Source organism: Meriones unguiculatus, chromosome 6 (assembly GCF_030254825.1).
Source record: "Meriones unguiculatus strain TT.TT164.6M chromosome 6, Bangor_MerUng_6.1, whole genome shotgun sequence".
In the NCBI taxonomy this organism is placed as follows: Eukaryota; Metazoa; Chordata; class Mammalia; order Rodentia; family Muridae; genus Meriones; species Meriones unguiculatus.
The window spans coordinates 87,485,707-87,509,358 of record NC_083354.1 but is presented as its reverse complement, the minus strand read 5'-3'; the positions used below and the strand labels follow the sequence as shown (position 1 = coordinate 87,509,358).

General features: G+C 42.5%; 1 long non-coding RNA gene across 1 annotated transcript; it reads left to right on the top strand.

The window, feature by feature from the left end:
* Window positions 1-2,419: 2,419 nt before the first annotated feature.
* LOC132654546 (uncharacterized) lies at window positions 2,420-3,706 on the top strand. The gene is made up of 3 exons (XR_009592173.1): window positions 2,420-2,523; window positions 3,106-3,228; window positions 3,583-3,706. It is a non-coding gene; the product is annotated as an uncharacterized LOC132654546 (long non-coding RNA).
* The last annotated feature ends 19,946 nt before the right edge of the window (window positions 3,707-23,652 follow it).

Below are 23,652 nucleotides of genomic sequence, written 5' to 3'. Positions count from 1 at the left end.
GTGTGGTTCTAAACGTCTAAGCTTAAGCTGTGGCCCTGCCCTTCACTAACGGTGTTGTTTGGTTCTAATCTCTCCTGTGAGATGGTCTGTCAGAACTGTGTGCAGTCTCTCTTCCTCTGCCTGGCATGAGGTGGGGGCCTTAACCCTCTCCCAGTAGGAAATTTCTGAGGAAATAGAAGATCCTTGGGGATTGTTCCTTCTGTTGCCTGGTGGTCAAAGGAAGGAGCAACAAGCATCACTTCAGATCTTCACTCTGGCCAGGGTGGCTACACTGTCACCATGGATACAACACCAGAAGCTCTGGAAATCAGTGAAACAAGATTGAGACCCCATCTCTGCCATGAGCTGTGAAACCCCGACCGAGTCACTTCGCTTTTCCAGGCTCGCATTTCTCCATCTTTCGTCTCTGAGAGTTGGACTCGGCAAGGCCTAAGGTTCATAACAGCCCTGAAAGCACTCTGATGCTGACGTCAGAACATTCTCTTGATTATTTCGAGCAACTGATGCAGCCTCGATGCTGGGGCTCCTTTTCAGGCGCCAAGTCATTTCCAAGCCACGGCCACACATGCCCGTTAGCTATGAGCATCAGAGACCAAATGGCAGAAGCTGGGCCCGAAGGAGCCAGGCAACAACCCCGCGAGGCGTCTCACCCCGGTCTCAGTTTCACAGGGTTGGCAGTTGCAGATTTTTCTTCTATTAGAGGAGCCTTTGGAAAAAAGCGTCTCAGCAAAGGCATCTTTCTCTTTATAATAATATTTATTGGTATCTACGGAAACAGGAAACAGATGACACGTTACAAACATAGACCAAGCCTGAGTGAAATCAGAGAGCAAACCTCGTGTTTGACAGGCTGGCCCTGTCTGTGATTCACTTTTGTGATGAACATTGCTAATCACATGCTAAAGGACAGACTGACACCAGCTACTGACCTTTCCTAGGCCCTTCATTCATTATGATGCTCCTTCTTTTTGGACTGTGTTTTTTCTATGCTTTTTCTATGGATAATCGAGAGAGGGTGGAGGCTTTTGAATGGAAACATGCTGGTACTTCCTGCTGCTAGCAGGCCTGATGGGTATTTACTTCATTTTACCTCACACTATCGGCCCAAAGTAATCTCAATAATGACAATACTGATGCTACCCCCAAATTATGTTTGCTAAACACGTTAGTGTGCTTATTTCTTGTTTAAGGAGGTCTGTTTGTTTATGTTTTGCAGAAAGTTTTTCTTTAAGATAGGAATTTATAGATAGGAGCTGAAGAGTTGGCTTAGTAGATAGAGTACTTGTTGCTCTTGCAGAGGACCCAAGTTCAATTCCCAGAACCCACAGATGGCTCACATCCATCTGAATCTTCAGTTCCAGCGCCCTCTTCCAGCCTCCTTGAGCCACATCCATGTGTGTGGCACACGTACATAGATGCAGGTAAAACACTCCCATGTGAAATTATCGTGGTTTTTGTCACTTAAGCTTCATACCAAACCTACCAAACATGGAAGACCTAAAGGAACGTGACTCTGACCACAGTCCTATCGTTTGCCTTCCCTTGGGTAATGGTTGTTATTTTGCAAAAGTTGCTTTTTTTCCCCCCACTTAGGAAAAGACTGGAGAGGAAAAGACACGGAAAGAGTTTAAAGGCAGGAGGAGGGGAGGGATGCTGTGAGATGTTGTCCCCTGGACATTTCGTGGCTGTTGCTCTCATGAATTCTCAGCAGCTGTGGTTACCTGCACAAGGCCTGCATAACAGCAAGCCAGCTCTCAAGGCCCCACTCCTAAAGGAGGCGCTGTTGTCAGCTGATAGCTTGTGGAGTAGGGGGAATCACTCTTTGGGGATGTGGCCACTGGTAAATTGTCCGTGATCCGGAGGATTGCTTCCTTCTCGTGCATACATGGGAGCAAATAACAATAACAAAAGTAATAAATAATTTTTGTTAGGATCTTTAAAAATTTTTAATATTATTTTAATTTGTGCCTTTACTTATGTATTATGGGAGTATACTTTATATACTTTTGCCTTCTACCTTTGCATGTTTGTATGTGTGTGTGTTACACACAAGTGTTCATAGGCACACAAGTGTATGCAGATGCCTGTGTACATGTGGGAAGGTATTTGTGGAGACCAGACTTTACTATCAGATGTCTTAATCAATCATTCCCCCTTTATATTTTGAGGCAGGGTCTCTCACTGGTCCTGGAGCTCACCAGTTTAGTTATCCCGGCTGACTAGCAAGTTCCAGGTACTGACGTGTGTCAGCACCTTCTTCACCTGCTCTGTTGTGTCTGGCTTTTTAGATGTGTGCTGGAGATAAAATCAGGCCTTCATGCTTGCACAGAAGCACTTTGTCTACTGAGTCATTTCCCCACCCTCCTGTCCTTTTAAAAGATAAACGCAAGAAATATACAGAAATGTTCCTTTCTCATCGCCACGTGGTACACACTGCAGGAATAGAACAGCCGCTTACTCAGTCTGTCTTCTTCTGATGGGCACTTGGCTTATTTCTAAACCTCCATTTCAAGTTACGATTCGGTAAGTAGGGCGCCTGTTTTCAGTATTTCTTTCGGTAAGCTTCTCACACGGTTGAGAGATGAATTCTCTTTGCCTCAGTGCCTAACCCCGTATGTCCTCATTTTGTTTCCCTACAGGCCGGGACAGAATCTGGCACATAGTAGATGCTCAATAGATGTTTGTTTCGCACAGTTTAAGAGCATACCAGTTAATTGTATGAATGGGAACAGTGGTGGGGTTAGTGCCCAGGCACAAGTTGGTGACCACTTTGCACACTCGGAGACTCACTCACTTCATGACTCCAAAGCCTCCTGCTTGCCAATGCATGAGGAAAGCTTGTCTGTAATCCCAGACGGCTTGAAGCTCAGACGCTTGCTTCCACGCCCTTAGCGCCCGCACCACCATGCCAGCAGAGAATGTCTTCATTTATCTCCTGCTGTGGTTTTGCGTGATCTGAGTCTCCCAAGACACTGTGGTTAAAGGCATACTCCTAATAGCAGGTCTGTTCGAAGATGATTGGAGTACTGGTGGGAACAAGTAGGTAGCTAGAAGGCGAGATACTTATTTTGTGACTACTGGTTCCTTCCTGTTTCCTTGTTCAAGGTGTAACTGCTTACCCCAACATGAGCTTCCTCCATTGCTACCTGACATCATCATCCATCATGGGACTCTCACCATAAATACTGCTGTGTATGCATCACACCCTTGCACCTCCAAAACTGTAAGGTAAATGACCTCTTTTCTTCATAGCCACCCTGTCCTGGGTGTTTCATTATAGTGACCATGATAAACAGCACTGAGCAGTCAAGGTACTTTTATTGCTTCATTGTGCTACTATTAATTTTTATGAAGTTGAATCTTCCCCACTGGAATGTAAACTCTTTATGGGCAGAGATTAAATCTCTCTATCTTCACCCACAAAAACTTGGGTCCAAAATTTGCCCTGCCTACAAGATGTACAGAAATAAAGATAGAGAACAGATTGAAGAAATGTCCAACCAATGCCAGGCCCAACCTGAGACCCACCCCATGGAGAGTGCCAACCCCTGACCCTATTAATGATACTCTGCTATCTTGCAGATGGGAGTCTGCATAGCTGTCTCCTGAGAGGTTCCACCCAGCAGCAGATGGAAACAGATGCTGAGACTCACAGACAAACATCAGGCAAAGTGTAAGGAGACTTGTGAAAAAGAACCTGAAGGAGACAGGAACTCCACAAGAAGACCATCAAAGCCAAGTAACCTGGGCCCTGAAGCACCAACAAAGGACCATGCATGAACTGGACCCAGGCCCCCTCTACACAATGTAGGCCAAAGCTCAGGGGTTCATGTGTGTTCCTCCCTAGTAAGAAGAACGAGGACTGTCTCTGACATGAGCTCTGTTGTCTGCTATTTGATCACTTCCCCACTGGTGGATGGCCTTGGCAGGCCATAGAGGAAGAGGATATACTATCATGATGTGACTTGATGTGTTAGGGTAGGTTGGGGGGGGCTCCCCTTTTCTAAAAATAGGGGAGGAGGAATAGGGGGAAGAAAGAGGGAGGGTGTGACTAGGAGGAGAGAAGAGAGGGGCTATGATCAGGATGTGAAGTGAATAATTAAGTAAATTAAAAAACAAAAACAAAACAAACAAATCTATCTTGTTCTTATCTCTCTCCTCCATGCTCCACACTGAGTCTGGCACATGGCAGACCATCTAGAAACATTTGCTAAAAGAGAAAAAAAAAAGTGACTCAGGGGTTTTAAAATGAAACAATTGTTTGTTTGTGTGTTTGTTTGTTTGTAAAGGAATTTCACCCTATAATCCATGCCAACACGAAACTCTTAGCAATGCTTCTATCCCAGCTTCTCAAGTGCTGGGATTACAGACATGAGCCAGCATGCCAAATAGGAAAACCCTGTCTAAAGTCACGATGTAGAAAATCTACTTTTAAATCTTCTTCAGCCAACTACTCTGCTACCGTTTCAGCTAAGAAAGTGAAGGCACACCATCATCATGGCCAAGTTGAGGTAGAAACTCAGGTACACCCTGCAGTCTTTCTCAACAAGCTCAAGGAGGAGGTCCGTCATCATTATGGGCGGTGATGACAGTTTGGAGTCCAACTAGGCTTCCATAGACACTGTCCACACATGGAGGGCTGAGTTGCCAGTTATTTTTCTGCCATATATCCTATTGACTCCACAGTGGACAGGCTGTTCTCTACCCCTCAAGAGGGATAGCTGTCCCAGGCCCCAGTAGAATGTTTGGAAAGATTCATTAGGGACTGGGCAGAAGACAAGGATTGCCACATGCTTTCTGATGACCTGTCAAGGGGAAATGGGATACCTTGTGGGTTTTGGGAAGGGTTGTTGTTGTTTTGTTTGCTGTGTTTGACTATAGAAGACCAATTATTGCCTGTAACCTTTCTGTCTTGCTCAGTTGCTACTTTCCTAGCCCTTTAATTAAAGACTTTTTTCTGGGGTTTGTATTTGTTTTGTTGTTGTTGTTACGTGTGTGTACATTTCTGTTTTAAGGGTGCTGGCTTCTTCCTCAATAAGTCTGGAGGCATATGAAACAGAAGAAACCCAAGAGCCTACCACTAATTTCTTTAAGTTCCACATATGCATCCAGTCTATTTTATACTCTCCAACTTTCAATCTCCTTTTATAAATTTAAATATACAGAGAAAATCAATTCTTCGGGTCTTTTACTTACCACAAGAATGAGGTGGATGAACACTGAAGGGTGAACAAATGAAGAGAATTATATTCATACAGAAAAACAGAGTTCAAAAAGCTCTCAGTGGCAGCAAGATGCCAAATGAGAGAGACTGTCAGCAAGTGTTACAGCTCTTTGCTCTAACTGGGCCTTGGGATGCCAACCAAGACCAGTCCTCTGAAAAACAAGCCTGTGGAGAAAAAATCCAAAATGAGAAGCAGAAGTGGCAGGTCTCTGAGGCAGCAGTAGTCTTCCTCCTTTGACAATACTATGGGCCAAGTTTATGTAGACCCAGATGGGCCCTGACTGATTGGATATATTGTGTGTATGCAAATGAAATGAAGAATAAGAACCAATCAGGAATGATCCAGTAAAAGAGAGAGAGAGAGAGAGAAAGAAAAACAGAGAGACAGAGACAGACACAGAGCAAGAAAGAAAGAGAAAAAGAGAGGCTGACAAATGGGTTTACAATCAGGTTAGCAGCTCCATATAGCTGTTTTGCCAGGTACAGGGAACTGGGCTCTTAGAGGTCAGAACAGTGCTACAAACAGTGCCCTGGGGATTCCTGGTCCCAGATGTCACAGAATTTTGCATCATTCCTGATTCCAGTGGATTCTGGGAAAGCAGCCCATGGCCAGCTCTTTGCACCCTGATGCTTGGGGTAGGGGAGGGGGGAGACAAACACACAATGCACACAATAATCCCTATCTACAGTTGGAATAAGGAAAAGTATACATGCTCCAGAAAGAATAGAGAAAAGTTTATTTACTCCATTCTCTCAGATGTAGCCATCTGAGGCTGTACTTTTAAATCCCTCTTTGATAACAATAATGTGGGAGGCAATAGTTTACTCGAATAACACTGAACATAATCTCATTTATGTATTCGTCAATTCAATAATTTATAGGCATCTTACCATATGCCCAACCCTGAATCATCTTTGAAGGTACGGGGCTGGGCAAGATCTCTCTGTCATAGTCCAGCAGAGAAGACAATATAAAGTGGTGGCAAACAATGATGGAGATCCGTGCATCAAGCTGAGCGAGACAGGAAAGCATGAGATGGAGTTGAATGAAGTAAATTTAGAAAGACTCTGTAGTAGGTAGTTTTTCCACTCATCCTTAAGCCCCCAGAATAATGACACGAGGTTCAAGATAATTTTACAAATATCTAGACCATATACGTAGGCTCTTCTCTGACCAGCTCATAACTGAAAATAATCCATTATACCAATTTACATTTTGCCACTTGGCTGGTTACCTGAGCTTAGGTACCATGCGTCCATCCTCTTCACATCTTGCCAAGTGAATCTCTCACACCCACCTCTATCCCAGAATCCTTCTGCCTACAGGATGTTCCACCTCCTTTTTCCTTCCTAAGCCATAGGCCATCAGATTTATTATCGACAGGTGCTACATCCATACAATACACAAGATACTACTTTTACTTAGTGATGGAGATGTTTAAACAAAGTTTAAAAATTAAGAGTAATTTTCCAGTGGATGACAGGGAACATCATTAGAAACAAAAGGAAGAAACTGAAGAAAAAAAAACAAAGAAAGAGAGAGAGAGAGGGAGAGAGAGAGAGAGAAAGAAAGAAAGAAAGAAAGAAAGAAAGAAAGAAAGAAAGAAAGAAAGAAAGAAAGAGAACCTGAAAGAAGGAGACAACAAGCAAGTCCACGTGGGTGAATCACAGAATAGGGAAAACTGAGAGAAGAGGAAATGCAGAGCAGGTATTTGGCAGATCATTTAAGGTCTGCACAAAGGCCAGTGCTGAAATCTTTAAGATTTTACTCCATGAAAAACTCTTCACATTTCCCCTTTGAGTGGTTGAAAAATTGTCTCCTTCCACAGCTGGCTGTTGACTCTTTATATGTATCTAAAATGATCAAATTCATAGAATCAAAGAGCAGAAGGGTGGTTACTGTTGGCTGCAGGAAGGACAACATGGAGTTCCCAACCAACCAGCATAAACTTTCCATCAAAAGAGTGTGCTCTAAAGGTCTGCCTCACATGGACCTACAGTCAACAGTAGTGTATTACACATGTAATTTGTTAAGAGGGTAGAGAGGTCGATCTCATGTTAGTGTTCTTACCACAATATTTTTTTTTTCAAATAATGCCTTCTTTATCCAGCCAAAGCACATTGCAGCCAACAGTTTGTCAATTCCAGGCTCCCAAGGCATTGCCACAATCACAACCTAAGAAAGCAAGGACCACTGCATTTCTCTCAACCAATTAGTGGTCCATTTAAGTCAACCAATAATTGAAAGTCTCAAAAACAGTTTGCTATGGAATTTATTTGTGTTGCTGCTACCCTGAAAATAATAAAGGAGTAAGAAAGTGAGCAAACAAAGATACGATGGCTAGAGGGAAGACTTTAAACTAAGGCTCTACCCTTAATCTTATCACAACTAGGAGACCCACATACAAAGAATGTGGCCTGAAATTGATGGGCTTTAGCCAGAACAAGATGTTCATCTGACAAGCCACAGAGACAGAAGCTATAATTGAGGGGAGAGTTTGGCCCTTGAATGCCAACCAGTATTGTTGCTGTGGACTCTCTTGGACTGGCTCTCCCCCTGCTATGGTAATTAGATGGCCACTTGACCCAAAGGCAAGACCACAAACCCTACTTTGATTAGATCTACATTAATGGCCATGCTTTGGGGAAAGGAGGCTGGAGCTAACAACAAAGAGTCCAGAATATTTTCCCAGAGCTACAGGCTAAACCTCTAAGTTATGACAGTAGTCGTGAAATATTTGTTGAATGCACAAGCTCATAATTTAAAAGACTCAAGAGGAGGAAATCTCAAGAGAAGCAAAGCAATTTTTACATATTTTTGCTTGTTGTGTTCTTTCTTTCTTCATAGTGTTCCTTTCCATTCTCCTTTAAGAACTTCCTAGTGTACCCTATGCTGTTGGGATACTTCTCATGGCCACGAACTCTCTTTGGTAGGCATTTTTATTGAATGAAGGAATCTTGACTGACAACTCTTTTTTTGTTTGTTTTTTCTTCTTCTATGCACCACTTCCTTTGGGCTCTATGGCTTCTGATGAAAAATCATCATTTTGAATTGTTTTTCTGTCTTACTGTTTTCAAGATATCCCTATCTTTTTTTTTAGAAGTGTGTGTGTTTGTATGTATATGTGTGGTGTGTGTGTATGTGAGGTGTGGTGTGTGTGTATGTGTGTAGTGTATGTATGTATGTGTATGGTGTGTGTATGTGTGGGGTGTGTGTGTGTGTGTGTGTGTGTGTGTGTGTGTGTTCTTTTTCCTCAATCATTATAGGAAAGGATAATGACAGGAGCATGAGGTGGCTGGTCACATAGCATCCACAGTCAGGAAGCAGAGAAAGATGAATGCTGATACTCACTAAATTTCTTCTTTTGACTCAGTCCAGGACTCCCGCCCTTGGAATAGCGCTGCTTATATTTAAGATGGGTCTTCCTACCTCAACTATATCTTTCTAGAAGTGCCGTTACAGACACACCCAAATGTGCCTGCTAGGTGATTCTAAATCCAATCAACTTGACAAGGAAGGTTAGCCATCAGGAACATTGTGTTCCAACTGGTTATAAAATGTGGCTGCTCTTGAAGAATAAAGATAGCAACAGAAATGCTTCTGGGCATGCTCAGTTTTCTCCAAAACATTTTAGCAAAAATGAAAGGACAAGGATAAGATACTTTGAAAGTGTGTTAATATAGGAGTTTTCCTTAAAGGATCCTGCCTCATTTAGCAGATAACAACTAGAGACCCAGATGGCTAGGCAGAAATACATATCTATGTGGTATATATGTATATATATATATATATATATATGGCATATATGTGGCATATATGTGAATATATATGTATACATATACACTATACACACACACACACACACACACACACACACACACACACACACACCAGAGAATGACCACCAATTGATTGATATTACAATGTGGATAGGGATTATCTGCCTGAAAGGCTCTTGCTTTGAAAGCTTGGTTCTTAGCTGGTGGAAATATTGGGTGATGAAGATACTAGTGTCAATGAATTAACACATTGTTAAATTAATACCGAGAGAAGAAGCCAGATGACTGAGAACATGGCTTTGAAGAACACTGTTTGTCCCCATGTCTCTCTAACATCCCAGTTGCTAAGAGATAGACAACAGTCTCTCATGGTCTGTCTATCATAGTGTCCTTCTCACTTCAGGCCCAATGCAATGGAATCAGGCAACCATGGGCCGAAACCATGAACAGAAGTAAACTTTCCCTATAAGTAGATTTTCTCAGGTATCTTTGCCATAGCAATGAAAATGAATATAGCTGTGATGGAGCTTATATTCTGGGATTACAGAATTAGGTCAAACACGTTGCTGATGAGAATCCATGCTCACTGGATGCTCTCAATTTCATCCTTCTAGAGAAAAGAGCAAATACATGGTACAGAAAGATTGCTGCCCAGCAGGCAAGACCCACAAGAGTTTTGATGGCCAAGTCTCCCAGCCTAACCTAAGACCCTACATAGCCATAGCCTTGTCATCCCTGTGGACAACTTCAATGCAAAGATAAACCTTCTCAGTCAGCTCTGGTTGGACTGCATCAGTTACGCCAAAACAAAACTCCATTGTGTCCTAGTGTGCTACAATCCCACTGAACACTAGGGTGCTACATTGACCTTCAAGATGACTTCCAGATCACACTAGATAGAAAATACAATCCTTTTGAAAGCATGGTGATAACAGATATGCTGGTAACATTGTTAGCAACTGGCTCTGGAGTTGGGATGCCCAGCTTTGTATCATTTGCCAACTCTTGTTCTCAAATAGTGTTAGTCAATAGGACAGCATTAATATGAACTTGAGAAGAGGCATCCAAAAGCATACCACTACATGGCACGAATACAATAAGCATAAATGATTCCAGATACAGATAGTCATAAAATCTAATAAAAATCATCAGAAAAGAATGAGTTTTTAATATTTAACATTTTACACTATTTATTTAATTACAAGTTTATCTAACTCAATTTTTAATATTAGTGTTGTTTAATAACTGGCTTCCAGAATTTCTGAAATTCAACAATTGTCTCTTTATGAACTGATGGGAAGAAACTCAAACATACCACTGGTTAGTGTGTTATTTCTTGAGGAAATATTGACTGAACAGCCTAGTACTAAAAGTAATAGGCTTTTATGAAACGACAAATCATGCATTTCTAAGTTTTTTAAAGACATACCAAAAAAAAAATCAGAGTAGTTTTAAGCCTTTTCACTTACACATATTAAGCATCTGAAATCCAAAACCTGAAATAGAGCAAAATATAAAACTCTGGTGGTACCAATCTGATACAAGTGGGAAACTCCACACTTGATCTCATGTGCCAAGTCACAGGCAAAATGTAAGTAATGATAAACATATTACAAACATTAAGTTTAAACTGTCTGTGTAATATATGTATGAAACACAAAGGAAAGTCATATTTAGACTTAGTTCCAATCCTCAAGAGATCTCATTATGAACATGGATATTTAAAAATCAGAAAAACATTCAAAATTGAAACACTCCTGATTTTAACATGAGTGATAATTGGCCTATACCATGTCTATATATGCTTGTAATTTTTTACATGTTTTTAGATTTCAAAAAAAAAAATTTAATCAGGTATGTGGTGGTTTGCATGAAAACGGTTCCCATTGGCCCATAGGGAGTGGCACTATTAGGAGGTGTGGCCTTGCTGGAGGAAGTGTGTCACTGGGAGGTGGGCTTTGAGGTCTCAGGCGCTCACTCTCTCTTCCTGCTGCCTGCCAATCCAAATGTCGAACTCTCAGCTCCTTCTCCGGCACCATGTCTGTCTGTGCACTGCCATGCTTCCTGCCATGATGATAACGGACCAAGCCTCTGAAGCTGTAAGCCTGCCTCAGTTGGTAATAGTGTCTCTTCACATCGATAAAACTGACTAAGACAATGTGTATGTCTATGTGTGAGTAAATGCATATGCAAGTGTGGATACCTAATGAAGGGCTCTTGTAGGTCCAAGTATGCAAACATGGCTCTAGCAGGCCTTGCCCTTCCTCTATTCCCTCTTCCTTGCTAAAAACTGTTGGATTATGTTCTTAAAGCTGGTCACCAAAGTCTATTCCCTTATTTGGTCACTTCCTCCTCAGACTGATCACCAAGGTTCAGCTATCAGAGTACTGAAGTCTAGCAATCAAAAGCCCTCTTTTGCCTATCCTAATTAGCATGCTCACTGAAAATTAAACACCTCATCCTAACAAGGGGTTTCCCCTTTTACCCTTTTAAACTGCCATTTGCCTAAAGGCCACATCTGTCTTCTCTCTGTACAGAGGCAGCCCTCTGTCCCTCTGAGGCAAATATCACGTCCCCCTCTCTCTTGCCTCTTTTCTTTTCTTTCCCTTGTTTCTCTCCCCTTCTCCCTCATCCTCTCTCTCTTCTCTTTGTTTCTTATTCCCTGCCCTTTGGTCTTCTGGGGCAAATAAACCTCTTTTGTGCTGATAACTTGGTGTTGGAGTGTCCTGTGCTGATTTTGAGGTCCTTTCACTTAAGGATTTCAGAAGAGAGCCTAGGATGCCTGGAGCTAGAGGTCCACAGGCAGTTACGAGCCATGTGACAGTACTAGGGGAACCAAACTCAGGAGATTATTTGTAAAGAGGGAAGGAGGCAAGGAGGAGGAAACAAGGCAAGAGAATGAAGAGATGAAAATTACAAGTGTATATTCTATACATATATGAAAACAGCACAAGAAAGCTATTATTTAACACAGTTACTATATGCCAAGAAGATAGGAAAAGTACAAATTTTGAACGCAAAACAAAACAAAAAAAGAATCTTTTCATTGGTTTAAAAATGCTAAGTTGGCTAATTCAGTGTTCATTAAGCTTTCTATATAATCTCTCAAAGCTTCAACCTAGTATTCTATGTATTTCTCTCCTTAGAAAATATCAATTTTATAGTTTCATCTGTTTTCAAAAATGACTTTGGCACCAGATGTCAGTGGCACACCTATTAGCCCATAATCTCAGGTGTCTAGGATGATCACAAGACCAAGGTCAGTGTGAAAAGTAGCCATAATTAACCTTAATGGGGTCAGAGAATGAATGGGAGAAGACTGAACATGGAGAAGATAAACTGCTATCAGAAAACACTATGTTACATTTATTGTTACCCCCAAAAACAGAAGAAGCAAACGGACATTTTGAAATCAGCAGATGCACTTGAGAATATCTGTATCAAAGATGTAGACAACCCCAGCTCTCCAGGCTTTTAGCCGGTCAGTGTGAAGCCGGTACCCAGCACCGTATTCAGAACCATGGATAGACATAGGCACTCATTCACTGGCCACTGGTTCTTTCATCCTTTTGCAGAGAGATCAGTGCCCTCAGATGCAAGAAAGGCTATCTAAAGACTGACTGCTCCACAAAGTCAGTTTACCCCAGAGGAACAATCAGTCCTGCTACAGAAATCATGCCCTCCTTCCCAGAATTCTTAGCCGGAGTTCCTCAGCGATGGTCACCCTATAGGACTATAAGTTTTTAAATTATACACCTCACCTCCAAACATGGATGGAAATATATTAGTTACTTGTCTCAGCCTATGATAAAATATCCTGACCAAAGCAACTTAAAATAATAATAAGGGTTGATGTGGGAGCCACGGTCCCAGGATATACAGTCCATCATAGCAGGAATAGCTTGAGGCAGCGAATCATACTGCATCTACCTTCAGGAAGCAGAGGGGAATAAGTTCTCGTTCTCAGGCCGTTCTCTCAGTTTTACGAGGGCCAGGACCTCCGCTCACAGGATGATCCTACCACAGGTGCTGTGCGTTTTCCCACCTCAGCTAACCTAAGCTAGACAACCCCCCACAGCTACCCCAGAGGCTAACCTAATCTAGCTAATCCCACACAGGCATGCCTAACAGTTTCCAATCAGCGTTAACCATCACAGAAGATCGACATACCATCTCATATTCTATGACAACTGAATGAACACCACACGAAGGGCCGTTTCTCCTCAGACTGATAGCAGCTCCAGCCAATAGTGAACCTGCTTTTCCTGAAAAGAAAAAAAAAAGGTACCCCAGTTGTTTATACAACTGCTGGTCATCGACTGAGGTTAGCCAATGCCTGGCCCCCAAAAGCTGTAAGGAAAATAAGATCTTTCCACCATAATTTACCTTCTCAGGGTCTAACATTTTTCCCTCAGCAAGATCTCTTTCCTTAGGACCCCGGCTATAAATTTCATCAGCTTTAACTCTTTTTTTTTTTCAGTGAAGTTTCCCTAAGATGCTTACACTGCCAACAGCTCCAGAGCTGAAGACAACTCCTTGGCTGTATCTACCACAAGCTCCCCAAGCATGTTCCCTTAAGAGACACAGAGGGACTGCCGCCCCCCAACTCTCTGTGCACGGTTCTGTCTTCAGCAGTTTTATTCACCCACGGTCAGCGGCACTCAGAAAATATTAAATGGAAAATTCCAGAAAGAAGGGGAAACCACATTCACAGCGCTGTTTCTGTAGTATACTGTTACACTGTTCTGTTTTATTATTAATCTTCCTAATCTCTTACTGTGCCTGACTCACAAATTAATATTTATCATAAGTATGTGTGTGAGAGAGAGAACAGTATACTCTACAGTCTCAGGCTCAGGAGGGTCTTGGGATTTATTCCCCACAGGGAAGTGTAGAGATGACGGCCTTTAGCCAACAATCATGTTCTTACCTTGTCAGAAATAGCTTGTCCAGCTGTCAACCACTTTCCTCCCAGACACTGTTTAAAAGTAACACTTGAGAATAGGAAACTTGGCAGGATGATCACACACAAGGAAACTATAGCTACTTCCCTGCACATTACAAAGGCACAGATTCAGTTTCTGAAAGCATTAAGAGAAAGGTCCATCCTAATGCCTATTTTCATGTCAGCATACTTTTAAGATAGACAAAATCTTTTTGGTGTAATATTATTTTATGTTCCTTACTATGCGATGCTCAGGAGATGGCTCAGTGGATATAGGACTTGCTCCTTAAGCATGAGGACCTGGGTATGGATTCTCAGTGCCCAGGCGTGGTAGGAACACAGCCCAGTGCTGAGCAAGGCAGAAGTGGTCAGAGACTACTTGCTGGCTCTCCAGCACTCACTGGCCAGCTGGCTTAGTCAACCAAGGAGCTTCAGGTTCACTGAGAGATCCTGTCTTGAAAAACCAAGGCAGGAGACAATAAAAGAAGACATCCAACATCAACCACCAGCCTCCACATGAACGTATGCACATATACACACTCACACACACAAGAACATACATAGCCACACTAACACATACACTCCCATACCACATAACAACAACGGTTACAACAACTGTCTTAGATTTGTCTCCTTCTAAAGCCCAGTGAGGGAAAAAAGCATCTCTAGAAGAAGATCCCAAGAAGTACTTTCTAGAGGAAAATTCAAAGAGCGCATTAAAGAAGGTGACGAAACCTCACGAATAAATTATCACTGTGAGAACACACGTGGAGTTAATCAGTCAGAGTATAATGCAACTGTCAGTCAATAGCTGAAGGGTATTTTCATGGGTCTTAATCTCCAAAACTTTAAGGCTACATGAGATTTGCAAACAGTCAGGGAGCACAGAGATGGGAAGTTCTAAGATTGGATGTCCAGGGCAGAAGAGCTCAGGCAAGATAACTCTGAAATTTCAACACATTACCAAACTATTGTTTTTCTATATTCTTTGGGAATAGAATTAAAATATCCAGGTTTCAGTAGGGGAAAGAAATCATTTAGTAGAATGCTCATGTAAAACTTAGAATATATTCTTGGTAAAGATATGAGCTAATTTTTTCTCACCAGTCCTATGGCACAAAATACATTATTTTTGTTCAAAAGAGGTATTCTTTCGTTTCACACCTATTAAGATGCTCATACGGACAGGAAGGGTTAAGCACTAGGATGGATGGGCGACAAATGCAAACCTCACATGCTGTGAGAGGGAACGTAAAATGATGTAGGCCCTGTGAAAGACAGCATGACAGCATAAAGGAAAAAAAAAATAGAATTTCCACACAATCTAGCATCTCCATTGTGGGGTATACAGCCAAAAGAAAGGACTTAAATAGGTGTTTGTATACCCATGCCTACACAGCATAATTGAAAAGTAAAAGTCAAAAGCAAACTAAATGCCCATAAATGCATGAATGAATGAACAAACCATAGGATATACTTACAATGGAAAGTTTTTCAACCTTTAAAGGAAAACAAATTACTGGGGCTGGTAAGATGGCTCAGCAGATAAAGGTGCTCGCTGCCAAGCCTGAGGACCTGAGTTCAATCCCCGAGACCCACAGGGTGAAAGAAGAAAAGCGACAAATATCCTAATTTTTTGTAATTGAAGGAACAAAGTTCGAAGACATATTTCTACACAAGTGAATCTTGAGAACATGGTCACAAATAACAAATACTGTATGATTCCACTTATATAAGCTGCCTAGAGTAATCAAATTCATGGAGAAAAATAAGTGTGTTTGCCAGGGTCTTGAGACAGAGGAACGGAAAAGCTACTGTTTAACTGGTGCAGAGTTTCAGTTAGGAAGATGAAAATATTGTACTAGAGCCGGAAAGATGGCTATGATTGTGTTTAATTCCCTTGAATTAGCCCCTGGAAGATAGCTAAAATAATTAAAAATCCATTATACATGCGTGTGTGTATGTGGTATGATCTCTAACCATCACATTTAAAAATCTTGCCAAAATAAAATAATTAAAAGAAATGGGCTGAAGCCCAAGCCCCTAAGTTCAATACCCAATACCACAAAACACACACACACACACACACACAAAACAAGCATTGTGCACAACAGTGTGGATTTTAAAAGGCTTGCGTTCATTTCTTCAACATCTGCTATTCACGTGCCTACTTAGTTTCTACCAAAGTACCTCGACAGTCGCCATCCTGGGACTCTGTGAGGTTCTGCCCAATCTGGTCTAGACTCTCACACACCCAGGTCTTCTTCATGGAAATCAAGGTACTCTTACAGCCCAAATGAGCCCGTTTCACATTAGCTTTCTCCAAGGCACTGTTTACTTACAGGTGTGAGTCTGTGTTTGTGAAGAAATTCACCATTTGCTACTTTGTGAGTTCCTTTTTCTCTCTTCTACCTTTCCACCCTTATTAGCCCTCTAACACTAGTAGATAGAAAAAGATAAAAGGGAGAAGGGGGTGATGTTATCATTAGACTAATTCCTGCTCATTAGGGGTGTCAAGTTCCTTGGGGGCAAGTTTGATCTCATTTCTTTGTTCCCAACAATTTGACAAACAGCAACAAACCACACACACACACACACACACACACACACACACACACACACAAAATCTAACCTCCAACCAGCCTAGAATAGCAACCCCACCTCTCAGGGTCCCTGGCATTTATATATCCTCTGAAAAATTCCCCAAATTCCAAACATCACACACTTGTAGAAGCTACCTGCAGCTGGCCAAACCAGGCCCCTGCTAGGATACACCTCTATTTCCTCACACCTTGCATTAAAACAAAAACATATCCCCATAATATTTTGTAGTTTATTTTTAAGAAACCAAGATTACACAAGTCTCACTACAGAGGAATGCAATGTCACGTTTGCTTACTGCGTACTCCTGTTCTTTGGAGGACACAAAAGACTACTTCCAGAACAAAGAATACTTTGGTCCCCAACTTCCTTTACTGTAGTACTGATTAAAGCAAGATCTGATCCCTGTGCCTTCTTCCACAGGATGCTGAACTCTTGGAGTATATAAAATAAGGGAGGGGAATCTCATAATGGCGTTTCATGGCTTGTATTCCTGGTAAGTAAAACTGTGTGTTGCCCCTTAAACCTTCTCCCTGCCCCCAGAATTTGGATGTGCACCTTTCCTCTTCGGGAGAGTCTTCTGTCTACTTTCCCACCTCTGCATACCTTTGCTTACTCCCTTCAGCACTCCTTTCAATGACCCTCACTTTTTTCATTCCTTGTTGAGTGTTCAGTGAGACGTAATTCTTTCCTCTTCCAGAATGCCATGGTGCTTTCGCCGCACCTTCTGTTCAGCGTTTATCGATTCAAAATGTATTTCACACACTGATATTTGTCTTGCTCCTTTGATTTAAGACAACTTTTTTATCTATCTTAGCATCCAGATGCCAGCTTAGTATCCTTCTTACAATGAAAACTCAATAAATACATGAATAAACCAGTGGGTGAATAAGATCCTAGGAGCAAAGCCTAGAAAGCACAGGGGAACTGTGGTTCCAAACTATCAGTTACTCAGATTCCCTGTTCTGGGATGCCTCCTTCCTCCCACTCCTGCAGGAGGCTAGAATGAAAGGATAGATCATCAAATTTCCACTTCTAACTCTTGAGCATGTCAAATACCAAGTACACAATAACCCCCGTGAGAATTGGGACATTTGTCCCATTTCAAACGTGAGAATCCAGATTGCACCCTTTAAGAAGCCTGAGAATTGGACATCAATTCTGTTACCTGCATCTCTGTAGTTACAAGAACACCAGGGCTAACACCATGTATTTAGGATCCTTGCTTTGTGCTTCAGCCAGAGAAGCTTGGGCATGCTCCCATAACCACCTACTATATTGAAAGGATGCCGCTTTAGAGCATATTTCTAAATACCCTGAGGTTCTGACATTCTAAATTCTAGAACTTTCTACATAGCCCTTCCCCAGCCTTATTCCTGTTACCAAAAATTGGTAATTATATTTCCCACTGTGGTAACACACACACACACACACACACACACACACACACACACACACACAGCGAGAGAGATCAAGAGTGAGAGTGAGAAACAGGTTCAAAGGACTAAAATTTGATTCTTCAAAATAAACAGTAGGTGTCTCCATTGTTCAAAATATCAACTACTCAAATTGTATTTTAAAAAAAGCCTGTGGATGAACAGACATCTGCCCAGCCCGTGTGCTGTCTCTGGACAGTAACTAAAACCTGACATCCACTTGCTTTCCAGGAAATTCCTACAGGCCAGAACATTGAACCAAAGAACAGAAAGTAGGTTCACAGAGCCCCAGGTGGGTGGCTACCCAGCAGTCTCTTTGAGCGGTTCTTCTAGAGCCCCTGGACCCCAGCATCCCTCTGAAAATCTCCAGAGACTCCACATTTTGCCAAGACAAAAATCTCAACAAAAATGAAAAGCAGTAAACATTTGCCCAGCACTGTGTTCCCCCAAGTAATCTTGCAAGGCATTGCCCTAGAATGACTCTGTGTCAATCCATCCTCCTGCAAAGAGACAAACTACAGCCGCCAGCAAAGTCAGACACGGGTTGAAGCCAGGGCAGGTGGCAGTGCACTGAGGTGCCCAGGTTTGAGCTCCACATTGGCCCATAGGCTGTCCATCTCCCTGTGTTGGAGAGATGGTTTCAGACATTACTGTGCGTCTTACTTACACTTTCTAGTGCTGTGATAAAACGCCGTGACCAAAAGCAACTGGGAAGGAAATTATTTGCCTGACGCATCCTGGGTCACAGTGCACTGAGAGAAGCCAGGGCAGGAACCTGGAGGCAGGAGCTGAAGCAGAGACCATGGAGGGACCATATACAGTGCTGCACAGTCGCTAGGGCCCCTCCCTCTACACAACCATCTCGGCTGCGCAGACATTTCTGTTGCACAGGTTCTTCTACACAGTCATCACTATGGCACATGCACTCAAGTAGACATCACTATGCTACATCACCATGGTGCCATGGTTACACAGCGGTTAAGAGTATGAATTCTGAATCAGCATTCCAGGTCACCGTTATTTTTTAGAAGCATCTGTAGAGAAAGAGAAGGTAGAAAGAAAGAGGATTGGTCTCACCTTAGGTGGGATCATATTTAATCACAGAAATGGAGACCCCTGTCACCCACGTACACAGACAGGCAAAATGCTGGAAGATGGGATGTGGTCCCCTATAGAGGCAAAAATGGGTGGAAATCACTTCCATAGTCCACAGGGAAACTGGAAAGGGTAGTTCTTTAGCAGTAAGAACTTCACAACCTCCTTGATAACCAGTTTCTCCACATATAAAGAGAACATTTGGGAAAAACAACAAGAAATCATCATAGTAGGAGATCTAGGCGTACGTGAATACATTAAGAAAGAATTCTGTCTTATAGCTCAGCTATGTGATAGGTTTTTTTAATGATAAAGGTGTGACCCTGGAGATTTTTCTGTTTCCTCTGTTCTCATGAATTACCTCATGTGCTGCTCTCTCAGCTTGACTGAGATTTCCATTTGAACAACACATCTTAGTTGAGTTTTTGCTTTCATAAGCCCTCCGTTCACAGCACACATGCATGTAAAAATAAACTAGTCTTGACATGGACTCTGTCACCTGCTTTTGGATCCCTTTCCCCTAACCAGGCTGCCTTGTCTGGCCTCAGTGGCAGGGGATGTATCTGATGTGCTGGGGAGGAGGGGTATTGGGGGAGGCTCCCCTTTCTGAGGAGAAGGGGAGAGGGAAAAGGGGCAAGTAGACGGAAGGCTGGGCCGAGAGGAAAGAAAGGAAGGGGCTGCAATAGGGATGTAAGGTGAATAAATAAAAAATAAACATAAATAATCTAATCTCCCCACCATCTCCTAGTGCTGCACCTCACACTTGCTTCCCAGAGCACCATGGGACATTCCTCTATTCCTTTTCTGTCTGAGATCTCGTTAACTGGCTACATTCGCTCATGGTCTATTTTGTGCTGCTGTAACAGAATTCCTGAAGCGTGCTATGGTTTAGACCCTGTTCCCCAAAGCTCTCATGTTAAATTTCTCCATCACCAAGAAAGTTCAAGTGGGAGTGGGTGGAAACTGAATGTTAGGGCCTAGGGAGAAGTCTTTGGAGGCACACTTCTGGGGAAGACCACGTGACCTGGCCCCCTCTTTGCTTCCTGTTCTGCTCATTGGTTCCTGGTGTTAGCAGTTTCTTTTGTTACTCACTCCTGCTTCACCCTGTACAGGCCTCAAACCAATGGTCTGTTCAATCGTGAACTGAAACTGTAAGCCAAAAGAAACCTCTCCTCTTTATGAGTTAATTACCTTCAGCATTTTGCTAGAGTGGTGGAAGGTTCATAAAACACTGGCCAATTTATAAAGAACAAATGAATACAGTGAGTGGGGAAGTCCAAAGTTAGTGGGCTCTTGCCAGGCAAGAGCCTTCTTGCTGTACCAATATGGCAGAAAAACAAAGGTAGGGGTGGAGCTGGTGGTGGAAAGGCAGGCAGAGGGCAGAATCACCCTCTAATCAGGGACTCCCTTCCTGAATAACTAACTCATACCATAATAATGGATTTGTGAAGGTAGAGCCTTAATTCTCAACCTCTTAAAGCCCTTCTTTCTCCACCCTGCCCCACTGGGAATTCAGTGTCCAGTCAGCTTTGGGAGACACACTCAAACCATAGACTTTTACCCCTGGCTTCCAAAATTCATCTTCTTATCTTAAACAGTTCCTAATTCTCAAGCACTAAACTTGAACTTCAAATTCCAGGGCCTCCCAGGATAAAACACAGATGAGTCTCAAAGCACAATCTGCCCATCAGTGAGCCTCTAGAATTAGCAAATTGCATGCTTCAAAAGGACAATAGTGGGATGGGAATAAGACAGACATTCCCATTTTGAAAAGGCGAAATGAGCAAGAAAGGGGCTAACTGGCTCCCAAAATACAAAACCCAGTGGGGTAAACAACAGGAAGTCTTACAGCTGGAGAATAATCTCCTCTAACTCCAGGGTGTACATCCTGTGCCATAGAACACCAAGCCCCAAGCTCAAGAACTCTTTGTGCCTATATAATTAGCATCATGCAGCACTTGTATCCTCCAGAATGGAGGCCTAAGCACCACCCAAGTATCCTTGAGCTGCAGCTGGGGCAGCCGAAGATGGGTGAATTACAAGAAACAGAGACTGACTCAGCTGTGGCTCGGGAGGATGACAAGTCCTGGGTCTAGCCCCAAGGCACCCCTGAGCATCAAAGGAGCCAGGGCAACCTCTGTGGCAGCCTTGATCGAAAGCCCTGATCTGGACCACTGACCATGGAGGTAGTCTTTAAGACCTCTAAATGACCTTCAGAGATCTTTCTCCTCATCCATGGCCTCTTCTACCCATGATTATCTCTTTAGCAAAGGGTCCCTCCATCAACCTTTAGTTTGTACTCCCAAACACTCCTTTGCTCTCTTTATAACGTCAGGGTGAAGTTTTTCAAGTATTTTACTTCCTTCATTTCTTTTAACTAAAAATTACATCTTTATTTTTCTCTCATTTTACTGCAAGCAGCCAAAAGAAGGTACGTTTTGCTGTTTAGAAAATTTGTTTTTGAAACAGAGTTTCTCTGTGTAATAGAGCCCTGGCTTTCCTAGCCTCAATTTGCAGACCAGGCTGTCCTCGAATTTACAGAGATCCACCTGCCTCTGCCTCCCAAGTGCTGGGATTAACGGCGTGTGCCACCACGCCCGGCTCCATATCATGCTTTGTCACTGTTAAGTTCTGCCTTCCTCAGACACCTAGGAGCTGCTCATAACTTTACCAAATCCTTTGTCACTGAACAACAACAGGACCCTTACTCTACTTTCTAGTCTTCATCAATCCCCCCCCCCCAGAGGCCTTGCCATGGATTTCACCATCCATATTTCCACTAACATTCTGGCCACAGCTACTGTCATCGTCTCTTAGAAATTTCAGGCTTTTTCCATAGGTCTCTTTTCCTCTGCCCTCACCAGAATCACTATTTGAACACTATTTGCAGAGATCTAAGGCTCCTCCAACCAAAGCCTCTAACTCAGTGGTTCTCAACCTAAGGGTCTCGACCCCTTTGGTTACACAATCCTTTCATAGGGGTCACCTAAGACTATTGGAAAAACACAGAGATTTAAATTACAGTTCATAACAGTAGCAAAATTACAGTTGTGAAACAGCAACAAAAGTAAGTATGTAGTTAGGGGTCACCACAACATGAGGAAGTATATTAAAGAATTGCAGCATTAGGACGGGTGAGAACCCCTATTCTAAATTCTCCCAGCCTTCTCTTCCATGCTCAGTCACAAAGCCTCCTCCCCCTTTTCAGGTATTTGTTATAATGGTGTTTCCATTTCCAGCATCATTTTTCTGTCCCAGTCTGCTTTCTGCTGCTGTAATCTCAGAATGCCTGAGGCTCAGATTCCAAAGTGAAGGGCACCTCATCTGATGGCCTATCTTCCGCAGGAGAGGACAGAGGACATGGGAGCAAACACAGGACTACTCCCTCAACAGCCGCAACAACTCATCCCAAGCTCCTCTAATGTGTCCCTCTTCAAAACACAATTGCTCTGAGAACTGACTTTCTAGCATGCAAACTTGTGGAAGCATTCGAGCTGTCGTGCCATCAGATACAATCCTTCAAAAGCAATTAAATAGAATCTATCAAAGTGATTATAAAATGATCAGACAAGCAGATCGAAAAACCCATTAATCCAAATCTCCCAATGCCCTTAGGAGCCTCCTAATAATTAATCTTATCCCCTGTGACATGGGTTTGTGGTTTTTGCCTCGATAATTTGCAGTAGCAGATATGGTGTATCAAATTGAAACATCGATGAAGCTATGACTTCCTGCCCAACAGCTGACCACAAAGCTGCACCTATATTGCTCTATGTCAACACTCTAGAAAAACCAAATATACCCATCTGTTTCTTTAAGCTCAGCAAGGCCTGAAAAATCAACCATCACAGCTACCTATTGGAAAGCCTAAGTAATAACAGAATAGACATTTGAAATCAGTAAACTTGACTTCAATTTTTACACTGTAAGTAAGTCATTAAAATTACTATGAATACTTATTGAACTGGGCACAATCAATAATATTTCTCAACATAAATGACAAAAGTACATTTAAGATTGCTTCGGCCATTAAAGTTCAATTAAAATATAGATAGCATTTCCCTGATGACTAAGGATGTTGAGCATTTCTTTAAGTGTTTCTCTGCCATTCTGTATTCCTCTGTTGAGAATTCTCTGCTTAGCTCTGTTCCCCATTTTTAATTGGAATATTTGGTTTGTTGGTGGCTAATTTCTTGAGTTCTTTATATATTCTAGATATTAGCCCTCTGTCAGACATAGGATTGGTGAAGATCCTTTCCTAGTCTGTAGGCTAGGCTGTTGTTTCGTTCTGCTGACGGTTGTCCTTTGCCTTACAGAAGCTTCTCAGTTTCACGAGGTCCCGTTTATTAATTGTATATCTGAGAGCCTGAGTTGTTGGTGTTCTGTTCAGGAAATTGTCTCCTGTGCCAATTGTCTCCTGTGAGGCTCTTCCCCACTTTTTCTTCCAGCAGATTTTTAGTGTGTCCATGCATGGAGAGGGAAGACCTAGACCCCTGCTCAGATGTGGCCTATTGGCAGCTTAGTCTCCATGTCGATCTCTGAGGGAGGGGAGCAGGGACTGCCTCTATCAT